This window comes from Carassius auratus, unplaced genomic scaffold (assembly GCF_003368295.1).
Source record: "Carassius auratus strain Wakin unplaced genomic scaffold, ASM336829v1 scaf_tig00002794, whole genome shotgun sequence".
NCBI lineage: Eukaryota > Metazoa > Chordata > Actinopteri > Cypriniformes > Cyprinidae > Carassius > Carassius auratus.
In genome coordinates this window covers 9,470-29,191 of record NW_020523482.1, presented here as the reverse complement: position 1 = coordinate 29,191, position 19,722 = coordinate 9,470, and the positions used below count along the sequence as shown (strand labels likewise).

The 19,722-nt window shown below is 36.7% G+C and overlaps 1 pseudogene; it reads right to left on the bottom strand.

Moving 5' to 3' along the window:
* Positions 1–9,754, bottom strand: part of LOC113070035 (voltage-gated potassium channel subunit beta-1-like) — a 34,534-nt pseudogene extending 24,780 nt beyond the window's left edge.
* Positions 9,755–19,722: the final 9,968 nt, after the last annotated feature.

Here is a 19,722-nt window from a genome sequence, read left to right as displayed (position 1 = left end):
TTCATTCACGAGGCTTGTTAATGAAACCACATCTAATCGTAAAAATAAAAGGGAACAGAGAATAAATTAAGCTTCAGCCCATCATGCTCCTGCTGTGTGCAGTGTGAGTGAGGAAGTTAGTGAGCTTGTGTTTTAATTCATGATAAATTAAATATGAATGGAGGGAGGACAACATTTTCGAGATCATGTGACTCTTCAAACGCACACTGTTGCCTATACTTCATTGAAACACACTGTGTGAACATATCACTGATCTATAGTATTTATATTCAGTGCAACCTTTTGTTGTTTATGGTAAATGGCAGCTGGTTTATAAATCAAAAAATGCTTACCGAGTCCAAGGCATGATACTCGTAGTCCTGACTTCCCAAGATTTCTGTGGAGAGAGAGTGGGAAAAACTGTTATCTAACTCTAACTGTTCAAGCATGTTTCTGCTATTTGGTTTTCAAAAGAGCATTCATGTCCTGATTTGTGTGAATATTGGACCTTATTTTTGGACATAGAGGAAACCATTTTAATCTTCTCTCAGTGTGGACAACAAATGAATATTTGATCCACAGTGAGCATAACTCTTGAATAGCTTTAAAAAGATCATGTGAAAGCACACACACAAAATTATTGGCTGGTATTTATGCCCCATCGTCGTGTATCTGAACTATTTATGGTTTTAGCCTCCTATTTAGATCATCTTATTGGCTAATAAGAAGTTATGGACTCGTGGTTAGTGAGTTTGACTACTAACCCTAGAGTTTTGGGTTCGAATCTCGGGCTGGCAATACCATGACTTGAGCAAGGTATTGAACCCAAACTGCTCCCTGGGCACCGCAGCATAACTGGCTGCCCACTGCTCCGCGTGTGTGTGTGTGTGTGTGTTCACTGATGTGTGTGTGTGCACTTTGGATGGGATAATGCAGAGCACGAATTCTGAGTATGGGTCAACCTACTTGGCTGAATGTCACGTCACTGCACTACTACTACAATATAAAATACATTCACACCACAACTCTATCCTTAAAGTGAGGATGTAACTTTAACAGCAGCCCTGGTTTCAATCTACAGTAAAATCTCAGCAATCCATTTCAACTCCTCCATCATTAAAATTTCCTCTGCTCTGATATGTGTCTCCCTCTTAATGCCTGACTGAGTCAGAGATAACACCTCATTCACTTTAAACCCACACCTCAGCTTTGTTCTAGGTTCAACATTACTGTCCTCAAATGATCTATCTATCTAACGTACAGTATCTGAGCAAACACTGAAGTAATAAACTTTGGCATCTAGTCACTTATGCTACAGAACTAAATGACACTTCAGATAATATTGTTGAGGAGAGGTGTCATATTGTTTTTCTATGCAACTGGATTTACAATTTTCAACAGGTAGATGAAAAATACCATACTTACACTGAAGGAGGGACCTAAGCCATATTTACTGACCGCAATATCAGACACTCCAGACAACAGCAGGTCCTGATGTCTGGATCCAAACCTGCCAGCCTCAGAACTGATTTTGTATCATAATAAGACGATCAACATGGAGTTTCTGCATTTTGGGAAATTATTTTATGAGGAACAACCACAGAATATTTATTTGCGGTTGTATTGACTTGGAGGAAATTAGTTAGTATGCATTTGGAGGGAAATCAAGAAAATTGATTTTGGCTCGCGGACACCCACCCCCTGGTTTTCAGTTTATGGTGAGAATATCAAATCAGCATGCACAGTTCACATTTCCTTCCAAACAGATCCATCTCCAACTTTCTGCATATCATCCCCTTAACGATCTGGGTAAGCATGAAACAAAATGAACAGATACACTCAGTAAAAAAAAAAATGACCTACTTAATCACTCTATCTTGTCCCTGCTGGTCAGGTCAGGCTTCTCAGATTATTGCCTTTTCAAATAAGACAAATGTGTTGTCTTTATAAGTGGCGGCTTCATCCTTCACAGTGATGCACCTGGAGCCGATGGATGTCGCAAAACATCATCTCCCACTCTATTTTTTTCTGTGACATTTTCCCAGCCATTATTAGTCTGTGTGACATTACAACTACAGCAGATTCTCGCTGCAGACATATATAATTTAAAACTCCCTGTTCTCCGCGTTATGGATGTCTGTGTGTTTTTCCGGGTAGAAGACACGCACGCCGTTGGGTGTCAACAGATCCTTCCTCATCACAGCGAGCTGAGTCAGAAAGCTGAAGAACTAGAGACTGCATGACAGAAGAGCTCAGAAATGCCTCAGCAAGTCAATGGAAATGGTGTGTATCGTTTAAATGTTATTAAACGATACACTGGGCAGAACTATTGTTCCAGCCACCGAAGAAAGATTCACAAATAACCTGCCTGATCTATCTCAACTGCTATTTGTACCCAAAAATACACATGAATTAGACGAAATGACTGACAAAATGGGCACTATTTTCTCTAATACATTAGAAACTGTTGCCCCCATCAAACTGAAAAAGGTTAGAGAAAAACGTACTGTGCCATGGTATAACAGTAATGCTCACTCTCTCAAGAAAGAATCTAGTAGTCTTGAACGCAAATGGAGAAAAACTAACTTGGAAGTTTTTAGAATTGCATGGAAAAACTGTATGTCCAGCTATAGACAGGCTCTAAAAACTGCTAGGGCAGAGCATATACAGAAACTCAATCCAAGGTTTTTATTTAGCACAGTGGCTAAATTAACAAATTACCAGACGCCACCTGATTAAAATATTCCACCAACATTAAATAGTAATGACTTTATGAATTTCTTCACTGATAAAATAGATAAAATTAGAAATACAATAGCGAATGTAGATTCTACAGCGTCCAACACTTCAGTTTCATCCATCGCACCCAAAGATAAACTGCAGTGCTTTACAACCATAGTACAGGAAGACTAAATAAACTTATCATGGTATCTAAACCAACAACATGTTTATTAGATCCTGTACCCACTAAATTACTGAAAGAGCTGTTACCTGTAGCCAAAGAACCGCTTCTCAATATCATTAACTTGTCGTTATCTTTAGGTCACGTCCCAAAACCATTCAAGCTGGCGGTTATCAAGCCTCTTATTACGAAACCAAAACTAGATCCTAGTGTACTGGCAAATTATAGGCCTATTTCAAATCTTTCATTTATGTCAAAAATTTTAGAGAAAGTTGTGTCTGCTCAATTGAGCACCTTCCTGCATAAAAATGATCTGTATGAAGAATTTCAGTCAGGTTTCAGGCCCCACCGTAGCACAGAAACTGCACTTGTTAAAATTACAAATGACCTGCTTCTTGCGTCAGACCAAGGCTGCATCTCATTTCTAGTCTTACTTGATCTTAGTGCTGCGTTCGACACCATAGATCATGACATACTCATAGATAGATTACAAAACTATACAGGTATTCAAGGGCAGGCTCTAAGATGGTTTATATCCTACCTGTCCAATTGCTACCATTTTGTTTACTTAAATGGGGAGTCATCTCATTTATCATCAGTAAAATATGGAGTGCCACAAGGATCCGTCCTAGGTCCCCTTCTATTTTCGATATACATGTTGCCCCTTGGTAATATTATTAGAAAATACGGAATTAGCTTCCACTGTTATGCTGATGATACTCAGCTATATATCTGAACAAGACCAGATGAAACTTCTCTATTATCTAAGCTAACAGAGTGTGTTAAAACTGTAAAAGATTGGATTACAAATAATTTTCTCCAATTAAATTCAGATAAGACCCTTACACAGAATCTACACAGAATCTTGTAGATAAAAATCTGCAACTAGACGTTTACTTCCTCTAGACTGTTACTTCCTCTACAGTCAGCAATTTGTCTTTTGAAAATCATATTTCCAATGTTACAAAAACTGCATTCTTCCATCTTAGAAACATTGCCAAGCTACGAAACATGTTATCTGTTTCTGATGCAGAAAAGCTAGTTCATGCATTCATGACCTCTAGACTGGACTATTGTAATGCACTTCTAGGTGGTTGTCCTGCTTCATCAATAAACAAGATACAGGTAGTCCAAAATGCAGCAGCTAGAGTCCTTACCAGGTCAAGAAAATATGATCATATTACCCCAATTTTACAGTCTCTGCACTGGCTACCTATTAAGTTCTGTATCACTTACAAATTATCATTACTTACCTATAAGGCCCTAAATGGTTTAGCTCCTGCATACCTAACTAGCCTTCTACCACGCTACAAACCCATCACGCACCCTAAGGTCACAAAACGCTGGACTTTTGGTAGTTCCTAGGATAGCAAAGTCCACTAAAGGAGGTAGAGCTTTCTCACATTTGGCTCCTAAACTCTGGAATAGCCTTCCTGATAATGTTCGGGGTTCAGACACACTCTCTGTTTAAATCTAGATTAAAAACGCATCTCTTTCGCCAAGCATTCGAATAATGTATCTCTTAAATTGTGAGTGTAGTTGCATCTGATCAAATGGCATTTTTATTCATTAGCTTGGGTTAAACTAATTTTAGTTTGTTGGATAAGCAGCTATGCTAATGATGTCTCAGGATCCAGAACACCTGAGAAGAGATGATGCTGACCCTCAGAGGACCTCAGATGATGCTAACCCTGAATCAACAACAGAACTAACAAATATTGCTACAAGTGTGACTGCATCATATAACAATTATTAATTAATAATATTAATAATGTTCATCGTCTGGCTGACTACATCTTGTATTATTTTTTTCTAAAAATCCTGTCAAACGTGCACAAACTGACAGTCACCATTATAAGCTACTACTAAATATTGTACAAACATAATTTTCTGTAAAGTTGCTTTGTAACAATTTGTATTGTAAAAAGCGCTATACAAATAAACTTGAATTGAATTGAAATGAATATTGTACAGAGGAAGGTATATGAAGAACATGTGTCTTGACAGGAAAGCAGGTCTGATTTGTTTGTACATGTGCATGATTAAGTATATAGAAACACAACAGTTTTTTCCTTGTTTGACTGGATGCTCAAAACACACATAACACAAAAACACAGAATCAGATCTAGGATCAGTTGCAAAGCATGGTACCACCATGTGTCCATAGAAATGACGTTATTCTGAGCATTGTATATGGTAACTTAGTTGGTACAACATTTGATTTTAGACACAATATGATGGTTAACAGATGGGTAACTGTGAGCAGGAAGTGATTTTCTAAGCAGCTCAGGATGATCCTCAGTTGTCTCTCCAGCACAATCAGGTTTAGTCCCTCAGCAGTGTCTGAGCAGCCCAGAGCTCATCTGACAATTAAAGGCATAGTTCACTTCAAATTATAATGATGTCATCGTCTACTCACCTTAATGTTACTTATACAATTTACCTGCCTACTGTATGTTCAAACTAACTAACAATAGATAGATAGAAAGGTAGATAAGTCATATAGATTTGCAACAATATGAAAGTGAGTATATGAAAATGAAATATTGTTTTTTTTGTGTATGTGTGTGTGAACTACGCCTCGCACAAGTAAATAGCTGTATGTGAAAACCTGGCTTATAATGCATTATCACAAATGTCTCTCCCAATAAACCCCCCAAAATGAAAAAGTGAAATATGACTGCTGTGCCCTTTTGGGCATCTATGAGTTCTCCTTATGTGCTTCAGAAGATTCTGGAACACCGCTGCTGTGTTCCACTCACACACAAAAACACACACATTTGCACAATGGACCATTATGATTCGAAGAAAGATTCTTAAGCCAAATAAAATGAACACATACACTGATTGATTTCTAATAGGCAAATGGCCAAGAAAACAGAAGCCCACACACAAATACAATGACAAGGACAAATGCACACACACACACACACACAGAGCATGACTACCCATCTGGACTGCAACACCGGCCAGTGAACCATGAAACACTGCAACTGCTTGCTTTAGTGCTGGGAATTCAGAAATACCAGGCAGAATAAAACTTTTATCAATTGAGCAAATGAAAGATAGTGATGCAAACAGACACACAAGACGCTAATGTTTAATCCCTCAGACACACTAAGATATGGCCTTTACAAATATGTGGATATCAAAGTTTTAAACTCTATCTTATGGTTTCTTGTCATTATAAAGTTGGAGCAAGTGTGACAGAAAGAGAGCGAGAACACAGAAAAAAGAAAACAGAAAACAGTCAAAGACCCAAATGAGAGCAATCTTTTTTGTTTTGGAGACTTGGCTTTTACTGTTATGGTTTTATTTATAATATAATATAAAGTAATATTTAATTTTAAAATCAAATAAAAAGTAAACATTTTTAAAATGCTTTATTTTATGCAGGGACACATTCCTATGGTTATGCAAACCCAAATAAAGTCTGAACCCAATTAAAACGAGGAAGAAAATTAATCTGTGCATTATTCTACATAAAAAAATAAAAATAAATGGAAAAAGTAAAATAAGGAAAGGAAAAACGTATTTATGGCCCGTATATTTTCTCAGTATTTGCATATGGCACATTCAGTAGAAAGTTGCATTTGGACCTTAAGCAGGAACCCAGAGATGGAACAGCAATTTACTTCGATGTCACACATTTATTCAAAAACATTCATTCTGACCACTGACTACAAACACACAATCTCAATCAAATGCACACACTCTTGTGCAACAGAAAGATGTTAAAATGTAAGCAGCACTTCTTCTACACAAATGTAATGTTTACAAAAACGCCCGAAGTTCTACGCTGTCAGAGCAATTGCTTTTTCTAAAGATTAAATCACAGTGAGTGACAGATGATTAAACACAGAGATAGACGTTTGTTCTCCAGGACATCCGACATATACAGATAAACAGAGGGCCATTACTCATGTGTAACCTTGCCCTGTGAAAACAACATATAAGAAATCTCTGCAAGAAGCTGTGCCCTGCGAGCCTCTGATGGTTTGAAATGTCTAGTTTTGTCATGTGATTTGACTTGACCTCGATAAGTCAAAATAAAACGTGATAAAGTCTCCTCAGCTTTTTCTTCAACACGCTTATATTCACATCATCATTATTTAAAAAAAGATTCATGTGCATATATGAAATGCGCCACATAAACTCTTAAGATTAAAATGACACGGATCTGGCTAAAAATAAGATTTAGCCACACTTTCCTTACACTGGAATCCTTTGGAAGGTTACACCGGCATAGGGTTTCCCTACATTTAATCTTATTATTAGTTCTTCTGCTGTTCAGGAATTATAATATGTATAACATCTGTTCTCAAAGTGACAGCATGTTTTCATACATCTTATTTCAAAGGATTGGGACAAAATTATTTTTCCCCATGATATGGCCCTCCCCTTTTGATCACACAATTAATTAATTGAAAGTGTAGAAAAGTAATAAATGTAAAACATGAGTATGTGTGAAGCTGGACGTCAGCCGAGGGTGATCTGGTTTACTGCCCAATTATGACCCCTGTCCAACAGCTAATGTGTCCAATTAGAGTAAAGTGCAGGCAAACCGTGAGTTCTCTGTCGTTATGGAAACTAGCGGATATGGGATAACTGTTGCATGCTTGTGGTATACTTGTGTCTCAGATGCAATTAATTATTTCCACCAACAAAAAACATTAGTTCACACCTCCCCCTCAAATTCACACACACATACTGTGCACACACACACACCTATTGTTTCAGCTCTCTGCACCAGCCTTTCCTCCGATTCAGTATTCCACACACAAGACGAGAACCCGCTGTTTGTTTTGAGAGCATAATAAATTAATCTACTTCACAATGGAGCCAATCACAATTTACTTTTCATTTCGTCAATCACTCCACCAACTCGTTTTATTAACCACTCCATCAAACTAAAAAACTCATTATTTCATAAACTAAACATTTAAGTACACCCTAAAAGGAAAATAAAATCTTTCATCACTTTCTTTTTTTGGGGGAACATAAAAGAAAATATTTTAAAGAACCAAACAGTTTCAGTTCCCATTGACTTGCAGTGTATAGACAAAATATACTGTGGAAGTCATTGGGAACCAAAACCTTTTTATTACTTACATTCTTCATAATATCTGTTTTTGTGTTCTAGATAAGAAAGAAATGCATACTGGTTTGAAACAACACGATTGTGAGTAAATTAACAAAATGTAAATTTTTTGAATGAAATATAATACTTTACTATACTATAATACTGAAATATAATAATACCACAATATGTTCCTGTAGCTCAAGTGGTAGAGCATTGCTTTGGTAAGCGCAAGGTTGGGGGTTTGAATCAGGGAACACATGTTAGACACATGTTAAAAAATTGTTAGACTGAATGCAATGTAAGTTGCTGTGAATAAAAGCGTCTGCTAAATGCATAAATTAAATGTTAAAAATGCAATACCTTTAAGATTTCAAGGACAGAAGTAATTAGTTGTAGAATTACATTATTCACAGAATAAACTGCTATTTTTATAGAAATATTTTCAATGTCTTTTTTGAGAATAATAAAGATCAAATTCATTTTAACGATACCTGTCAGTGTTAAAACTGAATTCTCAATTGACACACTCAAACTGTGTCAGATATTTGCCATTTTATCATCAACTTTCGGTGGTTGCCAGAAGTTTTCTGTACCTGTACTTCATGCCGGTGAGTTTTCCAGTGGACTCTTTCAGGGAAATGTGGTGCCTGTGCGTAAAGGAGCCCAGACTTCGGGCGATCAGCGCCACCGTACGGAACCGTGCCCGTGCTGCGCTGGCCGTGCTCGGACTCGACGTGTTCTGTTTGTTCGGCTCACTGGAGCGCGGGGCCTTAAACCCCTGATCCGTACATGCGAAGGACACCTGCATGGTTATTAACGGCAAAGGAACTTGAGCAGGAAAACCGAAACAGCTTGTCCTGAAAGTCAAAGAGTATCAGGATAGAGTTCTGGATTGGCTCTCAAGGACTGAAGAGTTTGAAGTCACTAGTTTAGAGTTTACAAATGAAAGCCTGCCTCTCTCTTTCTGAAACTCTCGCTCTCTTTTCCAACAGGAGCTGTTCCCGTTTGTGCTGCCGTTTGATGCTCTTTTTAACCTGTGAGATGCTGCTTTGCCCTTCACTCTTCTCTTCGTTTTACCTACTTTTGTTACTCTTTCCCCTCCACTGATCTTAGCTGACCATCGATGGTATTCCTGCACGAGCTGATGACGGGCTGAGAGGGGTTTTCTTCAGCCCACGTTCCTCACCGAGACTGTAAGAGCAGTCCGAGTGCACCTCAGGAGACGCACAGCTATGCAACAGACTCCAGGACTCTGGGAAAACACCCGGCAGGCTGCAAACCGGACAAATGGAACAAGACACCCTTCCAAAACCCGTCCAGATAAATGAGCTGCAAGGTGAAAAAAACACGCTGCGTCCCGCATTTAAATGTCCTCTTTCCACAAACAGGCGAATGCGATTCAGCTGGCACTGAAAAGAGTCAGTTTGATGAAGAAGTATGTAAACGAAAGCAGACAGGCAGAGAAGAGGACAGAGGGAGAGAGGGATGTGGCATGATCACTCGGACTGTAAGTGTAAGAGAAGCTAACAGAGCTGGAGAGAGAGAGAGAGAGAGAGAGAAAGAACCATGAAAGCATGAGAATGATGCTCAATCAAAGACTATAAGGAGGGAGGAGAGAGTGGGAGATGGAGAGAGAGAGTGCAATGAGACTGAAATAACTGCAGTCTCTCAACAGCGGCTCAGTCCTGCGCTCAACAGCGAGAGTGAAGGCAATGCATCTGGATGGGACAACGTGTATGTGTGAGTGTGATATGCTTGGATACGTATATAATGAAGATATCGTTCTCATTTCGCAGTGTGTCACATGTAGTCCACTGCAAAAACTTGAAAACGTTACGCATTGATTCGATATCTTGATATTTTTTAGCATATATAAAGAAGTTACTTACTAATGTTACTGAAATCTGGTTGTCAAATGAAGCACAACATGCTGCATTGATGTTGAAGCTGTTTGTAACCATCCTAAAAGCAGTAAATGACACTCCTGTCAGGTGGGATTATAACAATAACTAAACAAAACCTGTCGTTCAGTGAGGGAATTCAAAATAAGACATCACTTCAAATCCTCAATCTGACCCATAACCAAGATCATGTGATCCAACCTGACTGGTGCGCTCAGATATTAAAAGACTCAACCTGATCAAACCTGAAAATGTTTTTATTTCCTCTCTCAGCAAGTAGACCCAATTTCACAGACTCTCACACAAAATATGTCAGGGGCTTTAGAAATGACAAACTAGAACCTGACAGAAACTGAACGCCATATATGAGAAAACTGGACAGAACCAGCCTGAAACCAGTCCTAGCTGGCATCTAAAAATTCCAAAGAATATTCACTGGTGATTTTTTCCCCAAAACATCATATTGACAAAATTTACTGAACTGCCATTCAATAATACCAACTATATAATTAAAGTACATTTTGAACCCCGGGTCAAGGCCACCTGACCCTTGAGTAAGAATAAGATGCTTTCTTTCCTTTGCTTAATTAATTAAAAATTACACCACACACACACACACACACACACACACAAAAACACACACACACACACACACACACAGCCATACAGTATATTATAGTTCAGTAATGAACTGAGTAGCAGTAATAATATTAATCTTTAGGCCAAGACATATATGAATAGCTAACCGAAATAAATAAGTACCATATAAATAAGAACTAAAAAAAAAAGGCTAAAAACGAAAATATATAAGAAACAGCAAAGCTAAATAAAAGACAAAAAAAGACAAAAGCATATTAAAAAAAAAAACTAAATCCATAATTAAAGGGAAAATTTTAAAAAATAACAAATATTAAAATAACCAAAAAAGAGATTGTCTTTATGAGTGTGTCATTAATTCATTCAAGAACACTGATTCATTCATTAATGAAACAAGTGACTGTCAGTATGGGAGAGTCTCTACATAATTCATGGAGACAATTAGCTCATGAACACTACACATGTTGTTATTAGATGCGGTATGGTTTATTCTGCCGTGGCTTTGTTGTCAGAGCAAAAATAGATTAAGTCATATAAAATATGATGTTATTATTGGCCGATTTGCTGAAATATGTTTTGAGATTTTCGCATTTACAATTTTTCGACTTTAGGAGTACACATATAGATGACCTCAAAGCAAACAGACATGGACTGAAATCCTACAAAGGTGTTAGAGCTAAACTCTTCAGCACATTGGACCTCCAGGATTGTAGCTGAACGGCCGAGTCTGTCTGACAGTCTTAACTGAGTGTAAGTGTGTCATTAAAGTGAGCTTAATCTGAGACTGTCACACTTTGGCGTCCCCTGATGGAAAAACTATTCTGGCATCCTGAGATAAAGATCTCTCTAAACGTCTCCCTGATAATGAGACTCAGTCAGAGATCACCCACTTTATTACACTCTTGTCCAAATAAAGAGCTCTAACAGGAAATTAGTTTAGTCAAACATGGTTTTGCAAGAGACCTCCGAGGACATCGCTCCCTAATTTTAATTGTCTTCGTTTATCCAGATAACATTATCATAAGTTTCTCCTCTCTAAGAACAGTCGAGAAAGTAATTGATTTATAAACACAATTAAATGTGAAAATCTGATGTGGGCTGCACTATATGATGAAATATAATGGAAACAACCATATAGGCACTGGAGCTGGGGGGACCATTTAGCCTTCTGAACAAAGTTTAGTTGGCTGATATTAAAATTAGTTCCTATATTTCATTGAAGTTCAGTGGGTAAAGGCATATTTTTGTCCTGACATTAAGAACAAAAACTATCTTGCACGCACATTTGCATAATTCTATTTTGCAAGTAAGGAATAACTGCCATTGAATTATTAGAAAATAATGCACACCTGAGATGGTGATGCAGCCACAAGGAGAAGCAGAGATTTGAATTAGAATTTAAATTTGCAATATTTAATAGCTATTAGAAATTAACGCAAATGTAAAATAAGGTATTTTTATTTTTAGCGCGATATTTTGAAATAAAAACCATATTTATAAAAAAATATGAATATTAATCCATAATGAATGTTAGACTTGTTAATATTAATTAAGTAATAGTGAGACAGAGACGTTCGGATCCATATTCAGAACTTTAATTATGAGAAAGGTCAGACAGGCAATGATCAGTAATGGCGTCAGGTATGTTAGGGACAACCAGAATCGATAACAGAAACAAGCAGATGTCGGGGCAGGCAGCAGAGAATCAGAGTCGGTATAAACAATCCAAAGGTCAGGTACAGAAGGAACAAACACAAGGAAACCCGCTCGGAAATGTCAGACTGGCTAAACAGGACTTCACAATGTGGCTGCATGTGAGTGCTGCTTATATGTTTGTGTGTAAATGAGGTGCAGGTGTTGCAAGGAGATTAGCTGATGAATGAGGTGCAGGTGTGGCAAGGTGATGTAGTTTGGGTGTGGTGCAACAGATGAGAGGTGCTAGAGTCCAAGTAATATGGTGACATCTGGTGGTTGATGGGTGGAATTGTCCTAAATGTTGTCCTCTACTGGAGTTCGTGGGCACTCTAATGATCATGACAAATTATAATATGAATTAATTCAAATGATTGACCAATACAGGAAGGCTACCTTGCTGTCATGTATTAAAGGGATAGTTCAGCTACATAATGAACTTTTCCTTCTGCACAACTACAGTCCTAACCCTCATCTCTCTCCCTCTCTCCCCTCAGAATAATCCCAGCTGTCATATGGGATTAGTTGTTTTGTTACTTATTATCATAAAAAACAGTGTGAGTCAAAGCAGATCAAGCTGGCTGCTAATCAGAGCTAATAGCTTTATTTTACCCAGCAGTAGCCCCTCCTTCGATGGCTAGAATAACACCTCTGACTAATACTAGTGTTTCAACTCATAAACAAAACCTTTGATCTTTGACACATGCTTTCACGCACTGATTATACAGTATGAGTACTTGTCTTTTCATTCCAAAAGACATGCTCTAAAAATGCAGAGTGTTTACATGTATAATAAACATGTCAAGAATGTAATTGAAAAGCAGCAAACATGCTTTTGAAAACCTGCTTTACATATTTGTAATCTCGGTTAAACACTTTGGCCTAGTTTTTCCTGCTTTGTGAACTCTATTACTGTAAATCCCAACTGCTTCATTTATTCAAACAGATACTGAATCCATGGCTCATTTAATTTACAAATGTTCTTGTGTAAGCCGTTACGGGTCATGTAATTTACTTTGTATAATGAATAAGTGTGCAAGTAAATTAATATTGCAAACCGCAGCTGATAACAGTTCAAAAACATGATTGCGAAAATAAACCAGTGCTGAATGGGCCCTTCATAACAACAGGGATGTACTTGAATAATTGAATCATACTTCTGTACTAAAGTATTCTTTTGGTTAATTGTACTTAAATACTATTGAAACTGAAAACGTGCACACCTTCCAATAAACCAAATTTATCTATTCGCTTTTCATTAAAGGGATAGTTCACCCAAAAATGTAAATTCCATCACATTACTCCCTTTTATGTTTTTTTTTTCAAAATTTTTTTTTATGGTCAATACAACTTTCCTTAAAACATTTAAGGTTCTGCAGAAGAAATCCATACAGTTTTAAAACAACATGAAGGTGAGTAAATGATAACAGACTTTTCATTTTCGGGTAAACTATCGCTTGAAGTAAACAGGTCACCATGGTTTAAATGTTCCACTTGAAGAAAATTAGGTTAAAAAAATAAATAAAAATTCACATACTGAGCTTACAAGCCAATCAAATAATTTTAATACACTTACTTTTGAAATGCATATCAGAAAAGGTTTTGACATATGTTACCTTGGTAAGATTTTGTATTTTTAAAAGAAATTAATTGACACTTTCCTTCAGCAAGAATGCTTAAATCAAAGCATCCATTATTCATAAAAGAACATAAGAAAAGTAATTTGATTTCCTCAAAAATATTAATCAGCACACCATGGTCTTCAAAAGTGATAGTAATAAAAAAAGTTTCTTGAGCAACAAATCATAATTCTATTCATATTAGAATGATTTCTTAAGGATCATGTTAGACTGGAATATTGAATGATGAAAGGAAGTATATTTTAAATTATATTAATATCAAACTTATTCAAAAGACGTGTACTCAAACAGAACTATAATTTCTTGAATTGCAATAATATTTCATAATATTACTGCATTTTTAAACATATAAATGCATCTTGGAAGAAAGAATTAAAAAAAATCTTAATGAACCCAAACTGAATGGTAGTGTAAATTCAGAATATAAGTACAGAAGCACATCAAATTCTGCCTGGGTCAAACAGCCCCTAGATGTTATATTCAGTGGATTCTAAAATATCATTTAAGAGTGATAGAACATGATGATAATATATAACATATACATGATAATGAAGAACATGATGATAATATATGTTGCTGGTATAATAAAATAAGCAAGTTTGCACTTGTTCAATTGTTTGTAGAAATGTTTATGCTTTCTCACAAGCCAGTTAACACCACAGTTAGGAGCACTGAACACTTCTCTACCGAAGGGGCCAGGAATGTCGCTGCAAACTGCTTTGTGCAGGTACATTTTGCTGAAACTCACCCAAATGTGCAGTGCGGACATAAAGATGTGAGAACTTTTCCACCTTGGCAGTTTTCATATGAATACACAAAGCTATCAGTCTGAGCAGACAACTGCAGCCAATCCAAATACAAGACATCATGCATGGAATTGTAATCCTTTAGTACCATCCAGGCATGGGTTTTCTGACATTGTGGCATTACAGTGAACAATGGGAGACAGAATTGTAAGTCATCTAAAATCCTCATGTTTCCAGTGTGACTGAAGTCAGAAAAATCCTGAATCTCTGAGTAGCCACCCATGCTCACACAAAACAAACACTGACACATGTGGCAGTGGCAGCTGGATCTACAACTCAATTACTTCCCTAATTCCAGAAATTAACATTTAAACACACAGCTTTCAAAAGCACTGGCTTATGGCATAGCATTATTCTTGGTAATTCGTTAATTAGATTAAGAAAATCAGCTCTTGCATGGGTTCTGGCGCTGTCTGGCAGTAGTGCTGACTGCCAGCTGCTTTGGTGGGATAAGCTGGGAAAAGCTTTGGCCATATTTCTGACATTAGATCAGATCAGTGGAATGGTATGAAGAGAATTTCAACCAGAACACACGTGAAATGGACCAGCATGGCTCCTGTAATCTCTGTTCTTTTATGCAGTGATAACAGCCTTTTCTATTGGATGATTCTATTGTAAGATTCTTTATAAATGTATTTTATGTCTTAAATGTGGAGTAATCAAGTCCTGACTATTTTTTTTTTAATTCTCAGTTCAGACTTGCCTATGTACATTTGTTCTCATATTAGGATCACCTACAAATATTCTGTTCTCAATTCAGCTTCCCCTACGCAGATTTGTTCTAAAGTCAGACTGCAAATATTTGTTCTCAATTCACATCGACTACATAGATTTGTTCTCAGTTCAGACACACTGACATAGGTCATTCAGACTTGTACATGTATATTTGATCTTAATTCAGACTCCTCTTTAAAATGTGCCCTTGCGCTGCTTTATTTAACTTTATTTATTTATTTTTTTTAATATATGTCTTTTTTACATTCCCTTATTGTATAGCTGTATCTTATATTTTATATTTGATCTACATTTTTAGGCTCTACTGTTAGTGTTATCTGTATGCATCGGGGGTCTGAGAGTAACACAATTTCGATTCTCTGTATGTATGTACTGTACATGTGGAAGAATTGACAGTAAAGCAGACTTGCCTTGACTAGATTGGTTTTAAATTCAGAACTTCCTACATAGATTTGTTCTCAGTGAAAACTCACATACACAGGTTTGTTCTTAATTCATAAACAGATTTATTCTGAATTCAAGCTTCAATGGTTTTGCATTTGAATTCAGATTAAACAGTTAAACAGATTTGTACTCCAATACAGACTCCATATATACTCCAAAAATCTGGCCTAAACAACCTTAAAATCTCAGACATGGTTGCACTCAAATTCAAATAAATCCTTTGGAAATTTAGATGCACAATTCAGACTCAAAGTGATTTACATTCAAATACAGACCAACATGAGCAGATCCGGTCTCGATTCAGATTGACAGTGCATGGGACAACAGCAGTTCAGTTAAGGAATGCTGAGAATGGCAGAATAAATCAGTGAAGGGTTCTCCACAGGGTGTACTTATAAGATGAAAGACTGAGGGGCTGAGGAAATAGAGAGTCTCTGAGTCTTTTTTGAAAAATACGGGAAACAGAAAGAGATCTATGACCATAAAGAAACGATACCGCAGAGAGAGAAAGATACGGAAGTGGAGAGAGAAACCACATGAATGGAATACTGATAACTAGCTTGACAGACCCCCTCTATAACTGCTTCAGGCAACAAATTCAGCCGTGTCTTAGCAAACCTCCACATGCTTACAGACACACACACACACAATCAGTTTCCCTGACTGAAAAAAGTTAATGCACATGGCCCTTGCATATCTCAAAATAGAGTGGGAATTTCTTTAACAACAATTGTATTTCTTAAATAATCTTAAAATCTGTTAAGTTATATTTTGATAGTTTGCTAATAGGTTTATATCCTGGGGGATAATGGAGATTTGAACGCTGTTGAAGAGGGACAGTGAGCAAGTGAACCTAATTTGTCATCAGCTCAACTTCTTTATCTAAAATTAACATGGCAGCAAGCTTTGAGAAGACCACTGACCTCAAAATAATAAATGGTGACATATGCAAACTAAAATAAATAAAAGTAATATTTTAAAGAGACAATTCTGAAGTAATGATCTCTGTTTTGCTTGAAATTCATAAGAAGCATTAATCCAACGCTATCTGGACATTTCTACTGATCACAAACGAAGTCTCATCTTGAACTCTGTAGGCTAGCAATCAGAACTCTAGTGGTTGGACAGACAGGAGCTGGAAAACCGACCCCTTGAAGATATGTCTAACTTTTTCATTGTTTTTTAGAAATAAACAAAGCACAGGTAAACAATATACATAAACATGGTCAGTTTAGTCACTCAAGAAAGCTGTAGCGAGGTCTATTCTGTTCTAGTTTTAAAACTACAGAATACACCGGTTCTGTTCTCTTTATGTGCAATGTATGTCTGCCATCTGCTGTATGCCACTTGGTACTGCAAAATGATAAAGAGAAAAGTTGTAAAACGTATTTATTAAAATAATTTTACAAAGTTAACTTATGAAGTTATTTAAGAGAAATCGTTACAAAATTGTTTCCAATTTATTAGCTTAGTTATTAAATAAATATGACTAATTGTGTATTTACATCATTTTTTATGTTGTGTATATAATAAAATAAAATATAAATTGCTTTAAAATACAACTTTCTCAGAGACCAACCAGGTATTAACTTTCTGCTGATTTGCAACGGTTGTTAGTACAGTCCGCGTGCAGCCTCCATGGAAACGCTAAGTGAAGCATCCAGAGGAGCAGCGTAGTGATGATAAAAGTACAAAGAAAGTTTATAAAACCCACCTTCAATTTTTTTACTTCAAATTTATCGAATAATAGAGATGGAGGGTCTCGCGTCCGTGTGTGATCTCCAGGCGCTGCCCGCCCTGGTCTCCCCAAACCATGAAGATGAGGAAGAAGATATCCAGTTTTAAGTTTCTAACAAGTGCTGCTTAACATTGTCGGCTGTCAAACTTTTGAGTAAGGATGTGAAGTCCACCAACACACACATCCATGTGTTGTGATAACATGCTGGTACTACTTATTCCTCACTCATTAAAGCTGCGGCAGGTAACTTTTGATGCTCTAGCGTTAAATAAACAGAACTGCTTGCGTCTTGCGGAAGAACATCGTAGCCGGAACTACTTCTCTCTGTTTATGTCTATGAAGAATCACAAAGGTACTGGGTTACTCCGCCGCGGTACCCCCGAAGCAATCTAAAATAGTCCGAATATAAACACTTATTATAGGTGCACCCTAGTGATTCAGGACAAGCTAAAAACACGGTTTGGAAAATGGATTCATGGTGTACTCGCTTATTATATACATTTTTCTACATTTTGAACACAAACAAAGTTACGGACCGAAGTTCTTGGTTGTTTCTTACCGGGAGCGATGGATTTTCTGCAAATGGCAATACCACTGGGAGGAGCCAGAGGAGCTTGATTTTTTCACAGATTATCTGTCTCATATTCTACTGTCAGGACATAATGACAGGTTTAACAAATATGTAAAAAATATATTTTTACAAAAGTTACCTACTGCAGCTTTAAATCTTAAACACCAATACAGCATGTGTGTTAGCAGTGTCAAGAGTGTTAGAAATATTACATTTACTTCAAGGATTAGATGACCAATCTACTCACCCTCAGGTCATCCAAGATGTCGATGAGTCTGTTTCTACAAAAATGTAGCATTACATCAGTTGCTCAGAAACAGATCCTCTGCATTGAATGGGTGCCATCAGAATGAGAGTTCAAACAGCTCATAAAAATATCACAATAATCCACAAGTAAACCACAACTTCAGTCCATTAATTCATATCTTGTGAAATGAATGCCTGTATGTTTGTAAGAAACAAATACATCAAGATATTTTTTAACTTTATAATGTTGCTTCCAGCTGAAATAGTCCTCTATCAATAATATTGCTTTCTCCAGTGAAAAAGTTGTCTTATAAAAAATATGCACTGATCAAACACAGTTTACAAGCACAGTCCAAAACCATTCTAAACAAATATGTTGGTGGCTTTTGATCTGAGAGGACAATAAGGGATGGACTTTTTCACATTTCACACAAAACATTAATTAATCAACCAGTTGTATGGATTACTTGTGGATTATTGTGATGTTTTATCAGCTGCCTGAACACTCATTCTGATGGCACCCAAAGTAGTAAGTAATATATTAGTAATCACTACATACTGTATGTAAATATCTGTGCTTTTTTCAGTAGTTGTATCTTCACCTGCCTCACTCAGTGCACAAACAGGAGGGGAATGCCAAATTCATTGCGGAGAGAGAAGAACTGGAGATTACACTGCACATGAACAGACCAATTGACTGCATCAACCTGACCTGAGAGAAACACAGAGAGAGCAACTGAACCATGAGCTGCATCAGTTCAGAATAGACAGTGCTGACAACTTCTACAGATACAGTTGTCACAGACCATCTTGAATCCAAGACATGAACCATGAGTTAGAACCAGGAAACAAACATAAAATATTTCTGAATCAAGTCAATCCAATTGGAAAGGAATAGGTGCTGTAAAAAGTACCTTTATGCTGCCAGGTTATTCAATAATATAAAACTCTATTATTATTTATTTTATTTTTATTCTCTTTATGTTTTCTAAATATATTTTAAGGCAAACTGTAAAAATTATACAAATGTAATGGCTTAGCTGGCAAGGAGATTTGACCATAAAAACATTTAAGTAATCTTAATAAGACATATTATTCAGAAATAGTATAACAACTAGTATTTATATGCAAGTTGTCTGCTAATGCCTTTAATGTTATATGATCTCATTGATTTGTATTTTGATCATATTCTTCTAATGAATACTAGAACATATAAATGCGTATTACTGGTGTTTACTATAGACACTTTAAAGCAAGCAGTATAAGAATGCGCTTTAATTCTGGCTGCACACTGTTTTTGAGAAGACACACCTCTTGCGTATATAGTGATCTTTTAAATGGCAATAAGTGACAGAATAAACATCGTGTCGTGCGTTATTGCTCAGGGG